Source organism: Eptatretus burgeri, chromosome 4 (assembly GCF_056783735.1).
Source record: "Eptatretus burgeri isolate ZD-2024b chromosome 4, Ebu_testis_v1, whole genome shotgun sequence".
NCBI classification, from domain to species: domain Eukaryota; kingdom Metazoa; phylum Chordata; class Myxini; order Myxiniformes; family Myxinidae; genus Eptatretus; species Eptatretus burgeri.
In genome coordinates this window covers 106,958,089-106,964,104 of record NC_140964.1, presented here as the reverse complement: position 1 = coordinate 106,964,104, position 6,016 = coordinate 106,958,089, and positions in this window count along the sequence as shown.

Here is a 6,016-nt window from a genome sequence, read left to right as displayed (position 1 = left end):
CCCGCGCTCGTACTTGTGCAACACAGCCCGGCTCGACTGTTCATCCGCTTAGTGTCTGCCTGCTAAGCATCTTCCATTTCAGTACAGTACACTTCTCACAACGATTTTTATTTTCCAAATGAAGAAACGAGCATTTATCAGTTGTGTAATATATTTTCGAAACAGTGCGAATGTATTAACTTACTAAAAAAACAATCCGTGTTTTAATTTTGACGAACAACAATGATTATATATCGTGGAATTCTCGAACACAAAGGTGGTTTACTTGCCAGAAGGTAAACGCAACTCGTAGCCTGGTGTTAGCTCGGTGGGTGGCGTGGCGGCTCGAGCTGCCCGGGTCCTGAGTTCAAGCCCCGTCGGCCGCTGAATTACTACACCAGGGGGTTGACTGAGCCTGTCATCCCTTCCGAGGCTGGTGAAATGAGTACCAGCTCCAGCGCATGCATCGGTAGAGGGGCACCGCATCAGCGGCACAGTTGCGCTTACAACCACAACACTTTGCACAACTCCAGACACCCGAGATCACCGGTCTACCTCCCGCCCGAGAGAGCTTGCCTGAGATCATGCATCATGCCTAAATCGTAGAGATCTACATATTATGTATTGTATTCGACTTCGTAAATTACACGGCACTTTTTCGCACGGTCGATTCAACACAGCCCGGATGTACACCCGGTTTAGCTGTAAACCTTTGCTCTGGCACTCAAGCGAGTCATCACCGGCACAACGATCGAGGATCAACCACAATTCCCTCCAATCGTGTCGATTTTCAACAACCATTAACTCACTCATTCTTAGTTCATTCACACCAATTCATTATACCATTGCTATTCTCAAAAAATTATAGTTTTCATTATTTATTCACAAGCTGAAGTACCCGGTAATAACCGGGAAATTTGCCCTATTTTCCTCACGCTAGTTAGACTGAAGCATTAGTTGTATGGAGAAAATGAGGAAGGCTTCTTTTATTCCTCAGATTTATGGAAGGAAGGCTTTATGCTGCCGTAATCCTCAGAGAGGTCAGAGTTGAAGGCGGCCTTGAGCCACTCAATGTTTCCAGCAGCAGTGGCAACTGTCCTTGATGTCCGACTATACCAAAACCCGGACCCAGAAACCTGGAACGTGAGTTTTGTGCTTCTCTCGCCCGTCGGTGTGACGCTCTATTTGCAGTTAGGCGACGCTCTCTCTCTCTACAGCCGACTCTGCTTGCCTGGCTCGTTCATGAACAGATATATCAGCAGTAAGCCGACTCTCTCTCTCTCTCTCTGTGTCTCTGTCTCTCTGTCTCTCTGTCTCTGTCTCTGTCTCTGTCTCTGTCTCTGTCTCTCTCTCTGTCTCTCTGTCTCTCTGTCTCTCTGTGTCTCTGTGTCTCTGTGTCTCTGTGTCTCTGTCTCTCTGTCTCTCTGTCTCTCTCGCTGTTGCTCGCTTGGCACGTGCGTGCAATCGCGAAGACCTGTTGCTCAGTTCCTGGCGGTACGCGCGGAGCCTGTGTTGCTTTCTCCTTTCCCTCTTCTCATCGTCTAAATGTTTTAGTTTTCGTTTTCTCTTGACCCCCTTTCTCCTTGTTTTCTCTTTTCTATTGAGCGAGAGAGAGAGAGAGAAAGAGAGCGCGCACGGTAGGTGGAGTTCGGGTTTCTCAAAACCCCTCCCGTTTTGAGGCCTGGTTTCCATCCGACGTGTTTTGTTAGTTTTTGCCATCGCTTTGGCTCCTTTAAACGATTCTTGGACCGCGTCCATATTATTATCATTAGTATTATTATTATTTTCCTCCATTCGCCAGCGTTGCTTGTGTATTGGTTTTTATTATTATTATTATTATTATTATTATTTTTATTTTTTAAATACCCCGAGGCATTGAGTGTTATTGCGACTAAATCATGGCGACCGTTGAGCTGTTAGAGTCTTTAAGTCGTAAAAATGGGTTTTCGTGTACGCCACCACCTGAAATCTCAGTTGAAGAAGTTGTTTTGTGTGTCGGAAAATTGATCGGCTTGCATAGTGTAATAGCTGCATCGAGAATGAATCAGCGTGTTGTTATCTTCGTCGCCAAAGAGGAAATGGTGGCGCAGCTTGTGGAGTCAGGACTGACTGTGGAGCCAGATATATTCCTCTTCATATCACCCCTCGATGTTCCATCGATGAAGGTACTCCTGTCAAATATTCCTCCCTTCATAAAAAACGAGCAGGTGAAGGCTGCTTTAGAACAGTATGGCACTGTTGTTTCAAAAATAACTTTCATTCCTGTTCGCTTTAAGGACCACAGTACAAAACATATTCTTTCCTTTCGACGTCAACTATTTATTATTCCGAAGCCAAACATTCGTGAGCTTGACGTGATGTTAAAAATTGAACATGAAAAGTTTACTTACTGTATCTTTGCTACATCACAGACGTTAGTGTGTTACAAATGTGGACAGTGTGGTCACATGAAAAATGAATGCCCAAGGGTCGTTGAAAAAGAATCAAGTAAAGTTGAAAATGTAAATGAACCTGAGGTCACTGGGGTGTCTACTGAGGCAGTGGAAAACTCTGAAAATCAAACAAATGGAAAAAATGAGTCTGTTTGGGTGACACGAGGAAAACGAAGGCACCAAAGTGCAGTTTTAGTCGAACCTTCTTCATACGCGGAAGCAGTCGCTGTGAAGAGGGTTTCACTCAATCGGAAAGAGAGTAACCAAAATCCTTCAGATGTTTATGCCTGCCCTCTCACGTGATGACGAGGAGACTATGGAGCTTCAAAACACACCATCAGTAGATGTCCCAGGCGGAGACGAAACTTGTTCTGGACATACAGTAGGTAGTCATACACTGAAGCAGGATGTTCATGCGGAGATTGTGTCTAACACCCAAGAACCAACTGTTGAAACCATAGTCGTGCCTAATACCTCAGAACCAGCAGTTCAGACTACAGTAGAGCCTAATAACTCAGAGCCATCTGTCCAAACTATAGTTGTGCCTAACACCACAGAACAATCTCACCAAACTGTAATTGCACCGAGTACCATAGAACTGCCTGTCACATCTATAGCCACACCCATTACCTCAGTGACTTTGAAGCAGACACCTGAAAAGTTTGAAGGAAATCTGCTTCCTGAGGATTCCTTTTTCGTGAAACCATTTCCAATGTCTGCTATATCTGTAAAGAAAAAGGATGCTGAATTTAAACACGAGTCGTGTGATTCCGATGATACTTGTTCAATATCAGATTCTTCTGAGTTGGATGGTGCAGCTGGAGATTCACAAGACCACAAGGGCTTAAATGCCCCTGCTCCTGCGAAGGTGATCAAGTTCCTCCACAACACCTTTCGGAAAAAAATTAAACTAACCGATTTCTTTCCGGAACTCGATAAATTTATGCTTACCGCATCCCTTATTACTAAAAATCCGGCAGCCTATGGCGCCAATGAATCCCACGTACACAGATTGAGGAAATATGTAACTCTGGCAAAGAAAGAACTTCAGTAACCAGTACCCACCTATAAAATACTAAAATGGTTCTGTCTCTTGCTTGTTTAAACATAAATGGGGGCCACGCCCCTATACGTAAAACACATGTTCGACTGTTACTTGATCAAAAGCATATTGATGTAGCTCTTCTTCAGGATGTGCGTTGTGGACCGACTTGTTCTGCAGAGTGGCAAACCACAACAAGGGGTTCTTGGTTTTTCAGTTCCTTTGATTGCTGCAGTGCAGGAGTTGCTTTCTGGTTTCGATCAAGTCTTTCATCGGACCAAATTGTTTTTCACGAATTCATGCAAGGTCATTTGGCTTTTGTGGTTTTTTCTTATGGAGGCTATAAAATCACACTATTAAATGCTTATGTCCCAAGTAATCCTGCAAAAAGAAACGAATATTTTTCCATTCTTGACGATTGTTTATCCCAGTTTGATTTTAGTGGTCTCGTGTGCCTCGTTGGTGATTTTAATTGTACCTTGGAGCCAGCTCTGGACCGTAATGGCTCAGAACCTCACCCTGAGAGTGCAAAAGGGTTTGCGACCATTTTAGCAAAGTATAATTTGGTTGATGGTTGGAGATTGCAGCACCCCAAAGTTAAACAATATTCATGGTGTCAAGCTTCCAATAACAGGGTATCGTTCACTCGCTTAGATATATTTTATGTTAATAATGATTTTCGGAACTTTATATTGTCTACGGCAATTTCTCCCTCTGGCTTTTCGGATCACCACCTAGTTTCTTTAAAATTAACTTTTCCCTATCTTCAACGTAGGAGTGCCTATTGGGCTCTAAATGTTAGTCTTTTGGAAGACATTGTTTTTTGCAATGCTTTTAGGATCTTTTGGACTTCTCTTTACGGAAGGAAAAATACTTTTCATAGCAAGCTACAATGGTGGGATATTGTAAAAATCCACATCAAAATCTTTTGTCAGCAGTATAAACTTCATCACTCTCAGGATAGTCTTTCAAGGATAACGATTCTAGAAAAAGAGGTTTTAGAATTGCAAAGAAATCCTCTTGAGTTGAACAGAAATCAATAATTACGTAAAGAATTTATAACTAAAAAAGAACTTCTTCACAGTCTTGTCAACGAAAGGGCTAAAGGGGCTTTAGTGCGGCTTAAGATTAAAAATTTGAGTCTTTTTGACACTTCATCAAAGTTTTTCTTCTCTTTGGAGAGGAAAAACTAAAGCTCAACAACAACTATTATCTGTACAATCACCTGAAGGAGAGATAGTAAGTGAACCTAAGATTATTGAAAGAATTGTAGTCGATTATTTTTCTTCTTTATTCTGTGCAAAAAAGATTGATTTGAATGTTGCAAAAGCCTTTATTGAACCTTTACCCAAGTTGTCTGAGTCACAGCGAGCCTCTTTGGAGAGTTCCATCACGCTGGAGGAGTTGGGTCTTGCTCTTTCCAGTATGGCGTCCGGGAAAGCTCCTGGTCTGGATGGAATCCCCTGTGAATTCTACAAAACCTTTTGGGACATTATCGGACCCGAACTTTTGGAAGTACTCAAGGAAAGTTTTCAAGTTGGAGAGCTCCCCCTAAGTTTCCGGCGAGCCGTTGTTTCCTTGTTACCAAAGAAGGGAGACACCCATTTACTCAGAAACTGGCGTCCTGTCTCCTTACTGAACACCGACTACAAGATTTTTTTCAAAGGTCCTTGCCTCTCGCTTAAAATTGGTAGTCCAATCTTTGGTGCATCCTGATCAAACCTGTTGTGTGCCTGGACGATCAATATATGACAATCTTGGCGCTGTTCGTGACATTGCTGATGTGTGTGATCTTCTGCATAAAAGTACTGGCTTAATCTTTGTTGATCAAGAGCATGCCTTTGATAGTATAGATCATAGTTATCTATTTGCTATCCTAAAGGGTTTTGGTTTTGGTCGTATTTTTGTATCATATATTCAGTTGTTGTATCACAATATTTATAGTTTATTCAAAATAAATAATGAGTTGATTCCTCCCTTTACTGTTACCAGAGGAATAAGGCAAGGGTGTCCCTTATCCGGACTCCTTTATGTTCTTTCCATTGAACCCCTTTTAGTTAAATTGCGTGAGAAACTTGTGGGATTCTCTGTCGCTCTGGACATACCTGCTATAAAAGTTGTTGCTTATGCAGATGATATCTGCACTACAGTTCAATGTCAAGAAGATGTATCTGAACTACTTAAAACTATGAATAATTTTACCCTTGCTTGCTCAGCCAGAGTAAACTGGACAAAGAGTTATGCCTCCTTTTTTGGATTAGCAATGCATTTTTCCTTCCAAACACTACCTGGCAATTTATCCTGGAAGAATAATAGTGTTTACCATTTGGGTGTACACCTTGGTGATGCTCAAAGTATTCAGAAAAACTGGGATGGACTAACAGACAAAGTCTACTCCAGACTTCAGAGATGGAGGGCCTTCTGTGCAAATTATCATATCATGGAAGAGTTTTAGTTATTAACAATTTGGTCTCTTCCATCTTGTAACACAGGTTTATTGTCTTGCAGCCACCTGCATGGCTAATTAAAAATATTCAAAAACACTTAATCGATTTTTTCTGGG